At 41.9% G+C, this 21,520-nt stretch overlaps 1 protein-coding gene across 25 annotated transcripts in view; it reads left to right on the top strand.

Annotated features, from left to right (window-relative positions):
- ATXN1 (ataxin 1) overlaps positions 1 to 21,520 on the top strand; it is a 195,751-nt gene that overhangs the window by 118,309 nt on the left and 55,922 nt on the right. For 24 of the 25 annotated variants that reach the window (XM_077933263.1, XM_077933254.1, XM_028737660.2 and 21 more), the window contains one exon: positions 11,804 to 11,900. The exons of the other annotated variant lie outside the window; for it this stretch is intronic. The gene's annotated coding sequence lies outside the window, so the exon portion shown is untranslated. The remainder of the gene's footprint in view (positions 1 to 11,803; positions 11,901 to 21,520) is intronic. 25 annotated transcript variants of the gene reach the window in all.

Below are 21,520 nucleotides of genomic sequence, written 5' to 3'. Positions count from 1 at the left end.
AGGCTGATTTCCTTAAGAATGGAGAGGTTTGATCTTCTTGCAGTCCATGGGACTCTCAAGAGTCTCCTCCAGCACCATAATTCAAAAGCATCAATTCTTCGGCGAACAGCCTTCTTTATGGTCCAGCTCTCACTTCCATACATCACTACTGGGAAAACCATAGCTTTAACTATAAGGATCTTTGTTGGCAAGGTGATGTCTCTGCTTTTTAAGATGCTGTCTAGGTTTGTCATTGCTTAGACATCAAATGGGTCGGGTCCCTCTTAGATAGTTAGAAAGACAAATGCCAGAGTTACAGCAGAGTTGGTTATGATGTGACCTAGAAGGGGAAAATAAGTTGCAGACTGAAAAAGGCAGAGAGAGAGCCATGGCTGATTCCTGCTTGTATCCAAGGCTGCAGCTGTGGTAGAAATAAGACCCTTTTGGGTTGTAAATGCTGTGAACCCTCCACCATAGGCTCAGGTATATGTAAATAACCCATATATCATAAAGACACAAAGTCTGCTGTGCCTCATTTCGAAAAGGAAATATGCACCTGGAACCCCTGGAATATTGCATCGCTCAGAGATTGGAGTGGCATGAACAATACTTTCATGTTTTTTTGCATACCGCTTTGAAAATGTGTCAAAAATCAGCATATGAACAGCATAAACAAACAAACAAACCATATTCCCCTTATGCAACAACTGATGAGGTGAAGCAAATTACAAGTGATTTGAAGAATATCTCTTAACCTCTCTTGTGGAATCAGACTCCCTTGTGAATGCCTGCAATATGCTACGTAATGCACTTGGTAGAGACTAATTTTAAATTTGAAGGACTGGCTAGGAGTGAATGTACATTTGCATATATTTCCAGATTTGCATATAGTATCTAATATGCCTTTTGATCACTTGTAAATGGATGTAGTTTTGAACAGGTGCATTAGCATGCCTATAGAAAAGGAAGCTCTCTCTCTCTCTCTCTTTCTGGGAACGATGGTCCTTTCCAATATAAAATATGCTGGTGGCAGGAGATTAAAAGCAGGAAAACGCTGCTTTGTAGTGGTTCACAATGCAGGTGTACACATTGTCCTCACAGAGCTGTATGAAATTTAAACAGTAATGTCACTATATCTGTAAAAACATTTCATTTCATTAAAATCGCCTGCAGCAGTCTCCCTGACATGCCACCTTGTATATGCAGAGAGTTTATTAGGGGAGCATTTCAGCATTTGATGACCTGTGTGAAGTGGTACAACCCATCAACAGACATATGTGTGAATCTGCCAATTGTATCTTCCAGCCCTTAGCCTAGATATTTGTTTATGTACCATTCTACATTAATGAACTAGTTTAGTAACTTGTTAGTTATACTTTTTTTTCTTTTCAATATGTGGAAGGATGTAAGAAATGCAAAATAGTGTCGTATGCTTACAAAAAATATGAGAATTTGCCAGTTTTATGTACTCCCAGTTACCAGTAGTTGCTCAGAGCAATAGGCAACAGCTAGTTGTTTGGGTAAACTAGAATCCTGATGCTTCTTTTCTTTCACCAGATTCTTTGTGGAAATTTTCCTTGTTCATTAATCAAGGTATGCAGTAAAACAAAATGTTGGTGGCTTGGATTGTAAGACATTAAGGAAGTATATGGAAGGAAGACTTCTTGTACTCTCCTCCTCCCTATGCACCCCACCCGCCAAATAAAACCATATCTGGGATGGGGGGGGTGTCAAGGGGATCCTCCATAAAAATGTGGAGTGAGTTGTCCTGGGGCTGCTTTGAGAAGGCAGGGAAGGACACCTGTATTCCACAAACTTCCTCAAGTTGTCTTAGGAGCCAACCCAATGCCAGATTCCACATTATGCAGTAAAGCATGCATCTCTTTCAGGTGTGTGCACACACAGAAGCGCGTGCGCACATGCACATACATATGTTTGTTGGAACACTACTTTTCAATTAGGAGAGTGAAGCAGAGATGGTTTAAAATATAACCACTATATATAGTTTCCTTAAAAATGTTTAGCTAGCTACTTAAAATACATAGTAGCTTAGCTGGAAAAGAAAGCAGCAACTTGTGTGGGAATCACATTATGCACAGTTGACATAGCTGAAGCTGATAATTGTGTATCCAATCACGGCACACTGACTTCTTCCAGGAAGTAATTTAAGTCAGGATAAAAATTCAAAAGAAGAAGATGGCAAGTCAGCAGGCTAGTAGATAGAGTTGAGCCAGAGCTAGTCATTGAAGTTTTGGGGTGTTACGATGCCTCAAAAAGATAGTATGTGTGGCTTGCCAATTTATATAATTTGGCAAGAAGTGAGGATTTCCCTCTTGTGAGGAGGCGATTCTAACCTCCTTGGTAACCAAAACTAGATTTTATTTCCATTCTGCGTACGTGTGTGTCCTCCTGCCTCTTAGGACATGCTGTATGTATCCTTTATTCCTTTCACTACTTGACTGGCATAACAAAGAAAAGGTTATTCTAACAGCAGCTGTAGAGAATCATGGAAGTATAAAAACTATTACCACAGTTACCAGAGATCTGCCCTCACATCACCACATATATTTAGATCCATTATGACAACCATGGTGAGGGAACAGAATGTGTGTTCTGTACACTATTGACATATTCTCCCTCTCCCCAGGAGTGGGGTACCCCTTACCCAGGTGGGGTAAAGCAAGAAAGGGCAGTATAGCCTACACAGCTTTCCAGTATGGAAGTTGCAGTCAGTGAGGGGTGTGTGGAGGGGGGCGGTGAGGAGTCCAGCATGGTGCAAGTACAGCAACAAAGCTAATTTGGCATTCCTGTCGCTGTGTCCGCACTGCACTGACCTCCCTATTGCCTTGCCCTTACCGGCAGTGACCTCTGCATGGGGAAGTCAAATAAGCACCACCACCCTGCCAGCTGCCATTCCCCACCCTCCACATTAAAAACCTAAGCCATAAGACTCTGGAAAATAAAAAGAATTCAAGAAGGACCTGCCACAAAAAATTCTAGCATGAGCTGCTCCTGCTCACAGTGCGACACATCTATATCTTCTGTCAAGATACTCCACCTCAGTTTTCCATCTCCACTTCCGTAGAGATTCTGACATTCTATGGCGGTTGAGCATGCTCAGAGTTTTGTTTTCTTAGCCCTTGCCCAATATATATATGTATTTACTATCTATAGGTTACTTTCCACAAAGCTTGACATTTCCCAAGCATGCTGATCCCTCACTCTTGTTTCTGTCAGTAGATGTGTTTTGGCTACATACCTGCCATAACTCTTGAGTTCACTGTTAATATGTGTGTGTGTGTGCGCGCGCGCGTGCGTGCGTACGCATGCCGTGATGTTCATTAGCACCATTTCATTGGGGGGGACATCTTTCCTGTTCTATTCCCCAGGTCTTAGAGATCTTTCTCTAAGTCATCCCTATGTAACACCATACTGCCCCCACCCCCACTGCCCCTGGTTCTGAGGCAGGCAGCTTTGCTCACTGAAGATTTGCTGCTATTTCTGCCTTTTCTTCTTTTTTAAAGGATCACAGCCGAACAGAAGCTGTCACTAGGGGAGAGGTTCAGAATGACATTGCAAACAGAAGCTGGTCCCCAGGAATTCACTCTCTCTCTCTCTCTCTCTCTCTCTCTCTCTCTCTCTCTCTCTCATTCCAATCCTATAATAAAGTTCAAACGCTTTCCAAATAAATAGACATAGCAGATTTTTAGTGAACTTTTAAAATTAGTATTTTAAAATGAATTATAATTATATATCACAGCAGACTCCAGCGTGCTAGAATTTCTTCTTTCTTTCTTTCTTTCTTTCTTTCTTTCTTTCTTTCTTTCTTTTCCTGGACATAGGAAAAAGAGGACTGTAAAAGCATTTCAATGCTTAAGATAGAAAAGAAAGGACAATGGATGTATCATATTCTTTCACTGAATAACCACTACCACCCGTCCCTTTTCAGATAAGAAGTAAGAGCTCTGCTTGGTGTTTGGGCTCTGTTTTGATTTTAGTAGGACTGTACCAGTGCTAGAAATGGCCTCATTGGTATAATAAATCCATTCAGTGCATTTGCCTGTCTAACTGCAAATTATTCGAGGAATGAAACTTCTGTTATGAAGATGACATCCTATGGTTCTAATTGCACATTAGATGAAGTTTTGTTTTCCCTCTCCCCCACTTCATCTGGTGTCTCCCCCCAGCCCTCAGTAAAATCAGCCTGAGTCAAATTAGATTGGAAGGAATGGGCCAGAGACAGGTTGCTTGCACCTTTCCCTTCTTCAACTCAAAACTGCTATCTCACCTATTGATTGGGGGGAAGGTTCGAAGAGGTTCATTTGAACCTAAATGTGGGTGAATCACTGAATTCCTATGGCAGTCGCTCTCAGAGGTAACCATCGCAAATCTTTACATGCATTTGCAATCCTTTAAAAACAACAACACTAGTATCCTCTGTACTATTATTGCTATCATCATCATTGATTCATCATCTACTAAACAACCAACTCAAGGTGATGTACCCTAAAGATATCACTGAGACTACACTTGCCTTTACTATAAATTCCAGCGGTTTCAAACAATGACCGCTAAGAATCAGGAGCAGCACTTGGCAGTAAATCCGAAGATTACCTGCTGAAGCGCTAGAGGGGAACACCTTTTGATGTGGGTTAGTTAGTTTATAAAGTAGAAATGCCAGCTGTGCGTTTTATTGCATCTTTTCCTCTCTCTCTGTTAATCTTGTGTTTAAATATGAGACATTGACTGTTGGGTGGAGTATTTAGCAGGAAATACTCTACACAGAGTAATCATTGTTCTGCTCATGTCGCTGCATGTAGTAAATTAGCAACAGGGTCTGTTAACTGTTGTTGCTTATACTTTGCTTTGACATTGAGCTAAAACACTGGTTGCATCACTTTATATATCAAAGGTTTCACAAACTGGATTTCCAACCTTTTCTGTTAACTACTTTTTCAAACAGTAGCCATATTATATTTCCTATAATACCTATCAAGTCCCACGTATGGTTGCCTGTGCACATGTATTTGAACCTATTATTAGTTAATACTATTTAAATTGAGGTTGATCATTCTTGTTTCTAATTCTAACGAATTCAGTGGAATTTGCATCAAAACAATTTTGCTTGAGATTGGGGGACAATTTTTCTCTCCATATTTTCTACATTTGGAATCTCTTGATTACAGCAATATTCTTAATTGTAAAAAGGTAAAGGTACCCTTGGGGGCGGGACGCGGGTGGCGCTGTGGGTAAAAGCCTCAGCGCCTAGGGCTTGCCGATCGGAAGGTCGGCGGTTCGAATCCCCGCGGCGGGGTGCGCTCCCGTTGCTCGGTCCCAGCGCCTGCCAACCTAGCAGTTCGAAAGCACCCCCGGGTGCAAGTAGATAAATAGGGACCGCTTACTGGCGGGAAGGTAAACGGCGTTTCCGTGTGCTGCGCTGGCTTGCCAGATGCAGCTTTGTCACGCTGGCCACGTGACCCGGAAGTGTCTTCGGACAGCGCTGGCCCTCGGCCTCTTGAGTGAGATGGGCGCACAACCCTAGAGTCTGTCAAGACTGGCCCGTATGGGCAGGGGTAGCTTTAAAGGTACCCTTGACCGTTAGGTCCAGTCGCGGACAACTCTGGGGTTGCGTGCTTATTTCGCTCCATCAGCCGATAGAGCCGGTGTTTGTCCGCAGACAGCTTCCAGGTCATGTGGCCAACATGACTAAGCCGCTTCTGGTGAACCAGAACAGCACACAAAAACGCCGTTTACCTTCCCGCCAGAGCAGTACCTATTTATCTACTTGCACTTGACGTGCTTTTGAGAAGAAGTAATAAGCTACTTTAAGCAATTTTTATTGCAGTCTAACAATAATTAGAAATAAATGAGAAACATCTTTTAAAGAGATGTTTGTTCTTCTGTTTCAACTATCAACATCTGTCACATAACCTTTTGTTCAAGAATTGGAAGTGGAAAATAATACTGAGTTTGGAGGTGTAGAAGGTTGGAAGTTAAGACGGGGGACTCAAGAGTGGGACATGGACAGTCTCTTGCATATGAGAGACATATACTCCCTAGCCCCCTAAGCATTGGAGAATTACTGAAGGAAGTATTAGTTTGCACTCAGTGTCTTATCCAGTTCACAGAATGTGAAAGAGTGGCAACTTTGCACCCTTCCATTATTTTGTAATGAGAGAGGCTCTCTGTCTCATGTTTTGTAGAAGACTCTAAGCAAATTAAAACTCCTTTAATACCAGGAACCTAAGCAGGGGTGGGTTGTTGTTGTTGGTTTTTTAAAAAATGTACCAGGATTTTTTAAGAGAAGGCTGAAAGCAGCAGGAGAGACCCAGTTCTCTCCTTGTCTCTCATATTTTGAGGGAACCCACTTGAGATATCTTGCCCAAGGGGACTCAGAAACACAGATGCAGAAGTCCTCCTGTCATCAACTCCAAACCTTGAGGGGCATGTGCTCACTTGTGAATTATATTCCTGGCATGGTGAATGAAGGAAGAGGAGGGTATTACTCAAGCGTACAAAGGAGACACCAGGTCAGAGCAAAGAGGAATGTTCCCTCCACATGGGATACTCAGTGCCACTGGAAAGACTTGTGCCCCCCCCCATCTCTGTGTCAATAAGAGAGAGCTTAAAACATCCCCCCCAAAAGCACATGTTGTAAATTACTATGATAAATCTATCATAGTTATTTACAACATGTGCTTTGGGGGGGTGTTTTAATGCTGGTCCTCCATTTTTAATAAGAGGTTGTAACTTTGATTTTGTATATTACTATATTTTTCTGAATTTTATACATTGCTTTGGGGGGGGGCGTTGTTTGGGCCCTGAAATTCAGCTTATAAATAATGATGCAAGGCTTGGGGAATATGACATGATGAGGAAAGGGTGAAAGATGAAGCTCTCAGCAAAGCTGGGTTTGGCTTGCTTATCCTTCCTTGCTTCTGTGAGCCTGATGGCCTCTCTGTGCAAGGAGCACTCACTGCACCTATAGTCACAGTAGCCAGATGACATAAAGTCACATGCTATCGGCTGGTCAGCAGTTTAGCATCCTTGCCTAATGCAAATCAATCTGATCATGCTGCTAACTTCAGAGTGGAAAGTCTTGGTTTTTTTAATTTTTTGAGGGGAATGGATTAGAATTGGCCATTAATAGTACTTTAAAAAAATACTAAGCAAAATAAGAGATCTCTTTTTAAAAATAAAATAAAATGCTAAAACAATGAAATACTCCTGGGAATAAGCACATTGTGAAATTGAATTGACAGCTCCTATTATCTAGCCCAGCAGAACGTCTGCGTGTATAAAAAGTGATAAGTACTGTGAGTAGGTGGATGCAAAAATGATCTTTTTTTAATTCAGGTTTTTGAATTCTTCCTGTATTGGACTTCTGATATTTTAATAATAGCTGGTTATGTCAACAAAACAGCTGACCCCTGCAATAAAAAGGTACAAGTTATTGTAAGCTGCAATCTTGCTGAGGCTTCTTAGAGTCCATTGACTTTAACGGGATTTAATAGCTTATTTGTGAACAGAATTGCAGCCTTAGGGTACAATCAACTGTCAGTTTTTCCACCTTCCCTTTTGCCTCTCACTCAGGTTCCTCTGTACACATAAGTTTTCTTCTTCTGACCACCTCTTCATGTCAGAAATTGCGGGAAAGTTGTTTTTGTCTAATAGGCTCCACCTAGATGTGTCTTAGGGATGCGGGTGGCGCTGTGGGTTAAACCACAGAGCCTAGGACTTGCCAATCAGAAGGTCGGTGGTTCGAATCCCCGCGACGGGGTGAGCTCCCGTTGCTCGGTCCCTGCTCCTGCCAACCTAGCAGTTCGAAAGCACGTAAAAGTACAAGTAGATAAATAGGTACCACTCAGGCGGGAAGGTAAACAGTGTTTCTTTGCGCTGCTCTGGTTCGCCAGAAGTGGCTTAGTCATGCTGGCCACATGACCTGGAAGCTGTACGCTGGCTCCCTTGGCCAATAAAGCGAGATGAGCGCCGCAACCCCAGAGTCAGTCACGACTGGACCTAATGGTTAGGGGTCCCTTTACCTTTACCTTTACCTTTACCTTAGATGTGTCTTATGCTCCTCATATCTCAGTTAATATGAGATTCTGAGGGGCCTCAGTTTAGAATGGGTGGCTTTCCTGAGACACAATGCACTTAGCTTGATAGCAGCCCACTGAGCGGAGGAGCAGCCTGGTTTGGAAGCAGCTAGCATGGCCAGTAGTCAAGGTTAATGGCAATTGTAGTCCAACAACAACTTGAGGGTTGTGGGTTTTCTACCTTGGGCTGCACTGTGCAATATGGCAGCCTTTACATCCTAGGCAGATGGGAATATCCATACCTCTTCTGGGAATTCTGTTTAGTTATAAGTCACTTTCGGTTGCCCTGGACAATATAAAGCAACTAACAAATTTAATAAATAGACACTGCTTAATCATAGACACCGGGTAATCATTGTACTAGCAGTGTTTAGAGCAGGTCATAAGATGCCTGACCACAGTGCAACGCAAAGTTGAACCCAATGAATGAGCTTCAGTTAACTCTTTGTTGAATTGTGGCCCCTGTGTCTCTTTGGCTTTCAGCAGTGGGGTGTGGAGTGAACCCTGGAATTTTAAATTAAATTTAGTGCAGCTTATGCATTAATGATGAGCAGTGTGTGTTTCATACTTGTGATCCACAAATGTATTTGGTTGTGGTCCTACTTGGAGTTAACCCATTGGAATTAATGACACTAAGTTACTACATGCAGGTTCCACTGTCTAAACACAGTGCGTTCCCAGGAAATCATTCATTTGGTGACCGTTCACATAACAAGCTGATGATTTCCATTATTTTCTATGGGAATATTTCTAATCTGTGATTTGTCCGATCTCTCTCCTTCCTTGGTTTCTGCCCCAAACTGCTGCAGCCAACCAGCAAAAACAGAGGAAAACTACTCCCTGTCTGATCTCTCACGCTGCCTGATTTGTCTGATATCTCTGCCGCCATGATTTTTGCCCAGTATGCCTGTCTCGCAACCAGCAAAACACAAATAAGTAAGGAAGTGAAGAAGAAGAAGAGTTTGGATTTGATATCCCGCCTTTCACTCCCTTTAAGGAGTCTCAAAGCGGCTAACATTCTCCTTTCCCTTCCTCCCCCACAACAAACACTCTGTGAGGTGAATGAGGCTGAGAGACTTCAGAGAAGTGTGACTGGCCCAAGGTCACCCAGCAGCTGCATGTGGAAGAGCGGGGAATTGAACCCGGTTCCCCAGATTACGAGACTACCGCTCTTAACCACTACACCACACTGAAGTGGGGAAACTCAGGTAGCGTGGGTATCTGAATCAGCTGTTCGTGTAGGTTTAGATATAATTCTTTGGGTTTGGATAACTGAAATTTCGGATAATGAGTGTTCCAATAGCAGGACCTGTATGTAATGTCCATTAATTTCAGTGGGTCTTACTCTGTTAAATACCAATTGTGGTGGTGGTGGTATTACTGCTAAAGGAAAGGATAACAAATTCACTACTTTGAACCCTAGAAACGTGTTGAAAATGATGCATACTGTGCACATTAAATAATGTGAATGGCATGCACTTGAAAAAAGCCTTGTTTCATCTCTCCCTGGTGTCACTGGAACATGAGTCAACCTGTTTAAGGCTTATTCCATGCAAAAGAGAAGAGGAAGTGAACTAGTGTATACAAGCGAATGAAGGATTAGTGATGAGATAATATGAAAAATTAAATGGGAACATGGTTGCTGGCATTTGTAACTGCATTTTTATTAGTGCTACCTGAACTGTGAATTAGAACAACCAAATTACAGAGCACCTCACAGGACTGAAAGAGGGAGGTATTGTGCAAATACCAAGAGAGTAGAGCATTGTTAGGCACAGCTGTCTGGCTTTCAGATCAAGCTTAGGAGCTCCCTTCTCCTCATAGCAAAATACTTTTGCTTGCAAAGGAAAATGCTATAGTGCTGCTGGTACATCATTTCCAACTGTTAATACATTGGACTCTCATATTATAATTTGAAGCATGGTATGTTCCATCAAGGGGACGCGGGTGGCGCTGTGGGTTAAAGCCTCAGCGCCTAGGGCTTGCCGATCGAAAGGTCGGCGGTTCGAATCCCCACGGCGGGGTGCGCTCCCGTCGCTCAGTCCCAGCGCCTGCCAACCTAGCAGTTCGAAAGCACCTCCGGGTGCAAGTAGATAAATAGGGACCGCTTACCAGCGGGAAGGTAAACGGCGTTCCGTGTGCTGCGCTGGCTCGCCAGATGCAGCTTGTCACGCTGGCCACGTGACCCGGAAGTGTCTTCGGACAGCGCTGGCCCCCGGCCTCTTAAGTGAGATGGGCGCACAACCCTAGAGTCTGTCAAGACTGGCCCGTATGGGCAGGGGTACCTTTACCTTTACCTTTATGTTCCATCAAATTTTATTACTGTTGAAAAACTTGTTTACGCTAAATTAAAGAAATGAAAGATACAGACCCACCATAACTGGTTCAATTTTGTAGTTGTACTAGTTAGCTTATTGCAGTAGAGGAAATACATAAGGCCCAGTCCTGTTCATCAATTAGTTTACCAATTGGGCCAATATGAGAAGTGGCCTGCCGGCAAGTTCTGTTGCCACACATACCACTTCCTTTCAATCATTTTGCTTTCAGATGTCATTGAAGGATGATGGCTGAGCCATTTCAGTCAATAATTGTGTGTGTGTGTGTGTGTGTGTGTGTGTGTGTGTGTGTTTAAAGGTTTGTATTAGGTATGCTTTTATAATTGTAAGTCGCTTTGATACCTTTTGTGCTGGGGCATCCTTCTGTGCAGTAGTAGCACAGTTGGATTCTGTGCCTGAGGAATATTCTGTAGTGCACTGCAGTGGAACCAATGATCTGAGAGTATAACATGACTTCAAAGGTTCTTACATTCTGACATAAAATTAGGTGAATTTTAACTGCAGATTTTGCTGTTTCCTTAGCCATAAACTCACATCACCTGTTCCAAAATATTAGTGAACAAACTGTTTGGTATTTATACTTTTCACCACACTTCAGTCATGTACCTGCACATAATGTACACATTGGGGGGGGGGGAGGTAATTTGGCACAATGACCAGAGGGTGAAATTCTACTTTGGTACTTAGAAGTTGCATGTTTGTCATGTTCCTTACGTCCACTAGCAGAAATTCCCGAACCACAGAATATGTGTCTCTTATATCTGGGAGGTAGTATAACAAATACGGAAAAACAAACTAGGGTCATGGTTCAGGCAAAATATAACAATCCTCCTTATTCGGGATTGAAGCTGGGAATCTGTGAACATACTGAATGCTCTTTAACTGCTGTTGCACTTTATACTGTAAGTGTTTTTCTTAGTGGGTGGGTGGGTCTGGATGATAGCCAAGTGGAAATTTTCACAGCACTGCAGAATTGTACAGTGCACTTATTGCTTCAGATTGTACAGTACCATGCAGACTTATGACGTATTCCAAATAACAGCTCTGACCATGCACACGCTTATGTGTGGGTGGCCCCTTCACCCCTGTGTACTAAATGAAGCACAGATATAATGCCGATATCGTGACAATATAAAGCCCCACCTTTGCAGATTACTTTGCTGTAGTGGAGCCATATGTGTTTTATGTGTTTACCAAGCAAGTCCCATCTCAGCTGTGGTGGCATGGAAATTGAAACTGCAAGCACAGCCAGTCATTAAGCTTGGGAGCCAGGAGTGAGATTCCCAGTCTTAATTACATTTGTTACTTTAAGCTTATAGAAACTTATTGACAATTTGTCAAGTACAGCATACAGATTTTCTTACTCAAAAAATGTTCTATTTTATTTGAAAGAGAGCACCACTGAGGGCCTGTGAACAATCCAGCAATGCCTGCAAATTCTTCAAGGTGAAGGATAATCTGGGACTCCCAACTGACGACAGTGAATGTTGTGAGTAAGCTATACAATAATCATTACTGAATACTTCCTCTGTAAATATTTTTGGCATTGAATAATTACAATAAAAAGAGGATAGCTTTTCCTGACACCCAATACTTATTTGGTGGTGCCTTTCAGTTATTTTGAGAGCGCCATTTACTTCATTACTACTTGAAACCATAATTATTGAATTATTTAATGTAATGATGTAATAGTGTGTGGTGTTCCCTATTTTTTATATGGGACATGTTTTCCTTTCAATCCTCCACTCACATTGTAACACTTTTCCTTGGAGGGCATTTCTCCCACACACGAATAACCAGCTCAATCTCTTAGATATGAACTGTACGAAGATTCACAAAACAAATAGCTAGAAGTGTTCTATGTCTTGGTACACCTGCCAATTTATGATTCCTTAAAGAACTGAAATTTTATTCAGATGTAATACGTAATATTGAATAATACAGCAGATGTACTTCAGCAGTAAAAATGTGATGCCAGAAAGTGCCATATATATGAACAAGGTTTTGTTTGTCTTAGCTGTTAAAATATACACAATTATTTTACAAGCGGCAACCATTACAGGCACATCCAAATGACATGTGTTCGCCAATGCATGGATCCTTTTGGACCCAGAAGAGGTCAGAACAGAGGCGGGGCATAGGAGGGCGGGGTACACTTATATGAGCTCCGCCAATGTGGGGCAGGGGACGGGAACAGAACCCCCATGCAAAATGGTCACCGCCTGTTTATAATTTTCATCTCTGACTCTCAAGAAGGGAGCAGCACTTGGCATCTAGCTCTACTCCCATAGACTAATAATGCTAACTTCACACACATATATTTGAGGGCATGTCTCCCTGAGTTCTGCCTGCAAGGAATTGAGTTTACTAGGATCAGGGTGTAAGGCTGCAGTCCTGTGCACACTTATGTCATTGAAGGCAGCAAAATGTAACTTCTAAGTAAACATGCATGATATCAGGATACGTGTCTCACTTAATGTGGTGGTTGTGGTCTTTTTTCTTTAGATAATGTCTATGAGGCAGAGCAATGCTAGACTTCTTTTTCTTACAGTGATAGTATTTTTCAGCATCATGGTTATCAAGCTGTAAATTTTACCATTGCTATATAAACCCTTATCTGTTAAAATTTTACAGCTTAGTGATTTAAAACAGCAACAACTATGGGCAAAAGTTCATACAGCATCTGAGTTCTTAACTTAGAAATATGTGTTCATATTATGCTTGTTAAGTGGTTAATCCTGCTGACAAATCTGGAATTCATGACAATGAAATGGGGGTTGCTAATTTTTCTAAAGGGTGTTCCATAGCTAAGGGTTGGACTGATGTTTTCATTTCTGGGGTGAATGCAATCAATTTCAGTTTCAGCTAAAGCACTTCTGCCTCTTACCTATAATTACATCATTTCACCACCAGACACAATGCAGAGCCAAATCTCATTTTAAAATACTGCTTGGAGCCAGATCCATCTAGAAATTATTTGTTTACAAAGCAGCATCTTTTTTCCTCTAACTTACACCCTTCATTCTTTCTCTTTTGGATGGTAGCAAATATATTTGGCTACAAATTTAGTATTGTGAGATTCCCAACCATCTGCTAAGGAAGAACACAATTTTATTTAGAAAAATAATGCACATGGTGTTATGCTTCCTTTTATACATGCAAGATATGTCTAGGTATTAGCTCGGATGGTTGGTGTCCACTGCACCTGGCAGGGCTGCTAGGGAGTCATGAGGACATGGCCAATGAGGCCGTGGCTCATGACCAGTTGTTCTGGTTTTCTTCCCATTTGTCTCCTTAAGCATTGATGCTATACGAATCCTTAGCACCTAACAAATTTAGAAAGTGCCCTACTTTGGTTTGGGTCCCTGCTGTCAGTATTCTTTCTCTGTCGGGAGAAAGGTTGGGGGGTTGCACCTTTTCTGATTCTCTCCTTGTCATCCTCCTTTGCAATGAAACAAGTGGACACTTAAACAATTACAATTTCATTTTAAAAAATGAACTAGTTCTGGTTCAAGATAATCCTTTTCAAAAAGGAATTAGTTGCCGTTCCTGCTCATCCTTTAACAAAACAAACTAGTTCAGATCAGGTTCAGCCATAATATGTTTGTGGTTCATAAAAAGTAAAGTTCACTGTTTGCAAAATATTTTCAGTATTCAAAATGTTATAAGCTGCTATACTGAAGTACATGGTCCAAAAGTTAAATCAGGGGCTATGGGTAACTAATAAGATATATTACAGATGTATGTCAGCCTTTGAAGCTTTCCCCATAATTGTATTTTCATGATAGAAAATGCTTACACTGTTCAGTTTGTGCCAACCACACAGCTGTTAAAGGCAACAAGGTATTGTCTGCTTTGTTCCTGGTCCCTGCAAGCTGCTCCTGTTGGAAGAGACTGCATCTCTTCAGCAGGGCAGATAAGGAAATGCCTCACATACCTTTCTTTGGATTGCTTAGCAACAGTAACTGAGCGTCCTTAGTAGCAACAGCCCTCACCTGCCAAATAAGCTTTAGAATATTGCCTCTAGTTTTGCTTTCTAACTTTCTTCTTCCTTCCTTTCTGATTGACTTTGTTTATATTATGAAAGCTAAGAGTCCAGGCCACTTGCTGGGGGGGGATTGGGAGGGAGTGAATGTGAGGCTGAATTAGAAATCATTCAGAGTTCTACCCCAAAATAAACTTAATTCATCTTTAGTTCACCTGGCATTTATGGCAGCTACTTCAGAGATTTCTGAACTAGTTCAGTGAACTTCACTAAACTGATTTAGTTCATCCCAAACACTGGTTTATACTTTATACAGTGGACTTAAACTGTTTTAACCGTTATCCCATTTCCCCAGGGAATTGTTTCTCTGTGAATTAGTTTTAGATCTAGAAGTTCCAGACTTATTTGGAGGAACTGGCATAACACTGATACATGCTTTAATGTAGATAGTCCCTGATAATTGTCAGACCTGGTCACTGAACAAATCCATGTGCTGTGTGGACGGTGTCATGTTTGATTCCTGTACTAAATGGCAGAGACCCATGCACACATATTTTCTATACACACCATTTCACTTGTACAGCATTGGCAGCCATAGAGTCCCAATAGAGTATGGCAAAAATCTTTATGCAGTGACATAAAAAAGAAAGTGTTAATTCACATTTTGCAAGGCATTTTGAATGCAGGAAGTACTCCTGCCATGGACCTTGAGAATGGCATGTTGTGGGTCTCTTGGGAGAAATGTCAGCTTTTTACCATGGCAGAATGAATGGAAAGTTTTGACACAGTTTGAAATTTTGAATTAGTCTGCTTCTAAACTTGTTTGCATCTGTTTACAGGCTCACTTCGTGCCTTTTTTTTTTTAACAGAAACTGCAGACTGCCGAGAGAGGCAGGGCATCCATATGTCTCTGTTCTTGTAAGCAACTCTCTTCTGTGAACCACCTCGTATTTTTAGGGATGGGGCAGAAAGAGCAGGAATTGCAGTTATTTGAAAAACGCAGTCTCTGAAAAGGCAGTGATTTATTCTCAGGCATTATTCTTGATTAAGAGCCACAGACAGCTGCTGCTTGCCTTTAAATAGGCATAGCTCTGTAGGCATGCTGTACATCAGGGTTCAAGGGACTAATAGATCTCTGCCAAAATCATAAGTATTTAGCACCAAGTGAATAATAACTCATAATGCCTTGTTTGCTGGTTTCTGGTTTGTGTCCTGTGCTTCCAGTACGGAGCAGAAGTTCTCATTTGTTTTGAGCTTTACCAGTCATATGCCCTAAGACCCAATAAATTTGAGTTGTATTTTGCATATCTTTGTTTTCCTCCCAGGTAGAAATGAGGGAAAGCAAAACAGTAGTAGTACTGTTTTACCCCAATCAGTAAGCTGTTAATGTAAATGTTTACATGGGTTTGGGGCATGAGTGAGGAAGTAAGGACACACTTTTCCTTCTTAGCCAAGATATAATGGAGGGGACTTGAAATCCTGATAGCAACTTTCCATCCCATACATGAAGTAGATAGCTAACCAGGAAAAGAAACCAGTTTCACATTCACTCCAGAAAGCAATAAAAGAAACACTACTCTTAACTACCGGTAAGTTTCACCTGACGGGAAGTCCCATGGACATCAGGGAATATGTTTTCAAGCAGCTAATGATCAGGCTCCAAGTCTTAGTTTGGTCTGAATATTAATGGTTCAGTAGTTGCTTAAAACAAGCAACATAAACCCTTCCAAAGATTCAGTGTAATGTTTTGTTAAAAAAAAAAATATGGATGTGTATTTGATTACATTACACAGATCTACCTTTGGAAATCATAATTTATGGTGCATAAAAATGTAATGTTGGGAAAGCAATAAACATTCCTGCTTTGGAGAAAAAAACCTATTGCAAATCTAATCTTACAATGGCTTTGTATTATCTTATAATTCTCAATGGAACATTTGAACCTGGTAATTGGGGAGTTCCTTCACCATTCCTGTGATTCTTTTCTTGTGAAATTCTGAAAATCTTCTAGAAGGCAGGATGTTCTTAGTATTGATCTGTGAAGTCTCTCCATGAAAATCAAGAGGAAAAATTGGGATTAATACTGTTGCACTCCACCCCTATCTCTGAACAGTGTTGGATTCCAGGGGTTCCAGTTGCTTTCCCAGGGTTCGTGTTTCCTTTTGGAATGAGGGACAGTGGAGACTGTGGTGTCTTTATGATATATGGTTTATTTACACATACCTACAGCCTGAGCCTATGATGGAGGGGTTCGCAGCATTAACACCCCAGTAGGGTCTTGTTTCTCCCATTGCTGCAGCCTTGGGTTGAAACAGACATCAAACATTACTCTGTCTTATCTCAGCTTGCTGCTTTGCCTCTCTAGCTCTCATCAGTCTGACTCTGCCCTCAACTCTGGCTTTGCCTATTGAGAGAGGGGCTAGTTTGGCTATTCCCATGAGTAGAAAGCTTGATAAGCTTTTAACACTTGCTGGATCCAGGGATTAGAGGGGTCTGGCATACAGCGCGGCACCATACCAAAGCTCACAACAGTACCATAAATATGACTGCATAACCAGCTGTTTAATTGTTAGAAGCACTTGTTGATTTTACCTGTGGTATAGCTATTGGGAAAGCACCCTTAAAGTTCAGGGACCTAACGGTCAGGGGTCCCTTTACCTTTAAGTCCCATTTACACAGAAGTGATCCCAAGAAGGTAATGCATAGGATTGCAGCCTTTGAAAATGCTTTGCCTCACAATAGCTCAAATGTACTCTGATCTGCTTCTGATTGTAAACATTGTGTTCATCTGAGGGGGGGAAAGGGTGCCAATCAGTTTGACATTCTAGTGAAACTTATTGTCATCCTTATAGTAGTGTTTACTCCAGGGAGTTTAAAACGGCTACGGCAATAAAATCTTTAGGCAGGTAGCCTGCCATCACAACTAAATGCTCTGTTTGCTGTTAGGAGTCCCTATTCAAACAAGTTCAATGGCATTGATGTGTAAGTCCATGAAGACCTAGGAGGAGAAATACTATTCTGTTGAGAATAACATGCTTGCTCACATCCATTTGAGGTCTGTTTACAGCCTTTATAATATCTGACTGCAAACTCTTGGGTGCATTGGGTAGGGATGTTAGATGATCTCATGCACGCTTGATGGTGTTGGTGCTATCTGTATTTCTTCAGAATGAGTCTTATGTTTCTGGTTGTGTCAGGTATGATGCTTAGAGTTACAGGTGCTGATAGTGTTTCAGAGGGATCTGATGGCACAGAGGTCAGGAGGGAGGCAGAGAGAAAGGAAAGCAGCTACCTTGATTGCTCTTGGCTCTTTTGGCTATTAAGCATGTAGAAATGAAGAGGCGGGCTAGGTAATTTAAGGAGATGCCCTTATTTCACACTTCTCCCAGAATGATGTTTTCCAGCCACCTTTCAAATAATAGAACAACCTCCCCCCCCCCCCCCGTTATCTTTAAGGTTTACTGTATATCCATCTTTACTAAGTTCTAGGGGCAAGACAATGTTTTGTAAATACTTGCAATTTTACTTTTTAGAAAATGAATTTATTTATCTAGTAGAGTAGAAACGAAGACAGGAGTGCCTGGCGTGCTCTGGTCCATGGGGTCACGAAGAGTCGGACATGACTAAACAACAACAACAACAACAACAACAACAGAGTAGAAACTATTCCTAGCTATTTATTGTTAGCTTACTGTTTCACAGTAACGAGGGACTCGGGTGGCGCTGTGGGTAAAAGCCTCAGCGCCTAGGGCTTGCCGATCGCATGGTCGGCGGTTCGAATCCCCGCGGCGGGGTGCGCTCCCGTAGTTCGGTCCCAGCGCCTGCCAACCTAGCAGTTCGAAAGCACCCCCGGGTGCAAGTAGATAAATAGGGACCGCTTACTAGCGGGAAGGTAAACGGCGTTCCGTGTGCTGCGCTGGCTCGTCAGATGCAGCTTGTCACGCTGGCCACGTGACCCGGAAGTGTCTCCGGACAGCGCTGGCCCCCGGCCTATAGAGTGAGATGGGCGCACAACCCTAGAGTCTGTCAAGACTGGCCTGTACGGGCAGGGGTATCTTTACCTTTACCTTACTGTTTCACAGGCATAGGTAAATCTCATTTTGAACTACTAGGAATCTAAAATTGCTTTTTATCGGTATTACGTTTGTTGTTGTACTGCTGTTTTGACATCCCAAAACACAAATCAAAGCTCTCAAGTCATCTTGTTGACTACTGCAGCTTTCTCTCCTAAATCCTCCTACTCTTGGGCAGCTCTCAGTCAAGTCAAAACAAAACTATTTTCTTTCTTGCTAACTTCATATCATCTCCTTTTCCCCAATTTGCCATTATGCATTATCTGAAGGGTGATGTCATAAGAAACCTCCCACCACTCCAGGTGTAGGAACTGCATGGCATTCAGATTTTCTGTAACTTATCAATGTTCCCAGATTTGCAGAGCATCAAGAAATCTCAGGGATGTTTAGATGATTTGGTCGCATGGAGTTGATAATTCTGTTGGCTTTCTTCAAAGTGGACGCCTCTTTCCACCCATAACAAAATCCAGGCACTCTTGAAGGAAACTGATTTTCTAGACCCATTTGAATCAGGGTTTAGGCCCAGTTTTGGCACAGAAATAGCTTTGGTCGCCCTGTATGATGACCTCTGTCGGAAGAGAGATAGGGGAAATGTATCCTTGTTAATTCTCCTCAACATCTCAGCAGCTTTCAATATCATTGACCATGTTATCCTTCTGGATTGGCTGTCCAAGTTAGGGGTGGCACCACTATGTGGTGGGTCTGGTCCTACTTGGATGGTCATTTCCAGAGGGTGATGCTTGGGGACTGCTCTTCAGCCCCATGGAGCCTTCCATGCGGGTTTCCTCTGGGTTCAATTTTTATGCCCCATGCTGTGTAATATCTGCAAGAAACCACTGAGTGGGGTCATCCCGATTTTTGGAGTACGCCATAAGCAATATGCTGATGACACATTCCTTTACTTCTGAAGGTGTGGCAATGGATGTTCTGGACTGTTGTCTTTCCTTGATAATTGCACTGGATGACAGCCAATAAACTGAAGCTCAGTCCAGATAAGACAGAGGCACTGTTAGTGGTTCACTAGAGCGGATGGATGGGAGGTTGCCTGCTCTTGATGGGGTTAACATTCCTTCTGAAGGAGCAGGTGTGCAGCTTTCTATTTCTATACATGTCCCTATCTTCATCCTAAGTCTTGCTTTATGCATTGCTGTAGAACAGGGTTTCCCCAACTTGGGTCCCCAGCTGTTTTTGGACTACAGCTCCCATCATCCCAAGCTAGCAGGACCAGTAGTCAGGGATGATGGGAATTGTAGTTCAAAAACAGCTGGAGACCCAAGTTGGGGAAACCCTACTGTAGAAACAGATGTTCTTTGTTTAGTCATTTCTGACTTTAAGCTACCCTCCTATACATCCAGCACACAGGAATTAGCTTTTCAGTGGCCATACCTCAAAGCTCATTGAGTCTTTTTGTTATATCCACTTATTGTGCAGCATTCCAGTTATAACCACCGCCTACAACACTATTTCTGTAAGTATTGTTCTGAGCGGTGTGAATTTGTTTCATCAAAACTTTAGCCTTTTGGTTCAGCATTAACTGGTTTAGCACAATTTTCCTTCTGTTTACGGCTGCAACAGTTGACAACAGAACAGTAACAATGCTCTTTGTGACAATAGTGTTATTGAGGGATTTGTACTATATTTTAGGGACGCTGTTGCTCTTGAAAGCTGTGACTTCGTCTGCTTTCAGTACTCATACAATATGATGGACAAAGAGAGCAGTGTGTTGAGGACTTGGAGAAACTTGGGCTGTATACACTCCATATATTTAAAGCACGACCCCTCCTGGGAACTGTAGTTTGTTAAGAGTCCTGGGAACTGTAGCACTGTTAAGAGTAAATTACAGTTCCTAGGGGGCATGCTTTAAATTTATTGTGCTTGTACAGCCCTGCACACATTGTGATAGCTCCCCTTGGGGGAGGAAAAAGGATATTAAAAACAGATTGTAAATAATAGTAATAATCATATTGAAACCTACTTAGTTTTAATCTGGGTGTGCTTTTCTTAATCAGTTTATACAATGCCAACCTACAGGTGAGCTTATGCTTCTTCTTGCTTCCTCTGGTGTGAAGTCATTCATACCATCCATTTCCTGCAGAGTCCCTCAGTTCTATCTCACATAGTTCTGCCTTCTCTTTCTTATTTATTTCATTTATGCAAAAATATTTATTACCTGTTCTTCATCAACACAGATACCAGGGCAGTGTTCAGAAGGGAGGCTAAAATCTCCCTGATGTCTCCCAAGCTCTCTTGCAATAACCCCGCCAGTGACTGAAATGGTGTTTGGAATCTCTTGAAAAGCTGTTTTCCTGGGATGTGGGAACATGACGGTTTGATCAAACAGGGAGGAGATGAAAGATGTCAGGAAAGCATCCAGAATTGTAGGCTGACATCTGATGCCTATCTTCCTTGTATTTCCCTCACTGTAGATTGAAATACTGCTGTACTTTTAAGTCTCTGAATACTGGAAATCCTTGCATTGTGTTTGATTTTTTGTTCCCATGTTCTTCTAGATCTCCTCCATCTCATTTTCTTGGCTTTTTTTTCAGTTACCATGTTCCATAATGCCCCACCCTCTTGAACAACTGTCTTGAGTTATATTCCTTTTTGTGAATAATCTCTAATCTCTGGCCTGGACATGTTAATCTTTCTGCTAATAAAATAATCAGCCATATTGTCCCTGGAAGATTTCCAGTTTCTCAGAGCTCAGTCATTCTTACTAGAACATGGCCTTCAGCCTGCACCCCAGCCTTAGGCATACAGGATGTTTTGAAAATTATGATGCCTCTTAACCATTTGAATGTTTAGCCCTTGGTTCTGAGTAGTGCTTATACAAATATGCAAGTGTTGCCTTGAACCCAAGATACTTTCCTCTTTTAGAATGTGCATTGCTGCAGTAGTAATGATTTTCCAGCTTAAGAACTCTGCTTTGGATCTTTCAATAACATTTTGCAAGGCCCTTTCACCTTCCTGATCCATTTACATCTGTCCACCTTGGCCAGTTTTATTTTGTTGATTCTATTTAGTGGCCTAGTTTACTTGTTGCAAGCCATA

The sequence above is a fragment of the Podarcis muralis genome, chromosome 8 (genome assembly GCF_964188315.1).
Source record: "Podarcis muralis chromosome 8, rPodMur119.hap1.1, whole genome shotgun sequence".
Lineage (NCBI taxonomy): Eukaryota > Metazoa > Chordata > Lepidosauria > Squamata > Lacertidae > Podarcis > Podarcis muralis.
Note: the sequence above shows the minus strand (reverse complement) of the source record. Positions and strands in the feature narration are given on the sequence as shown.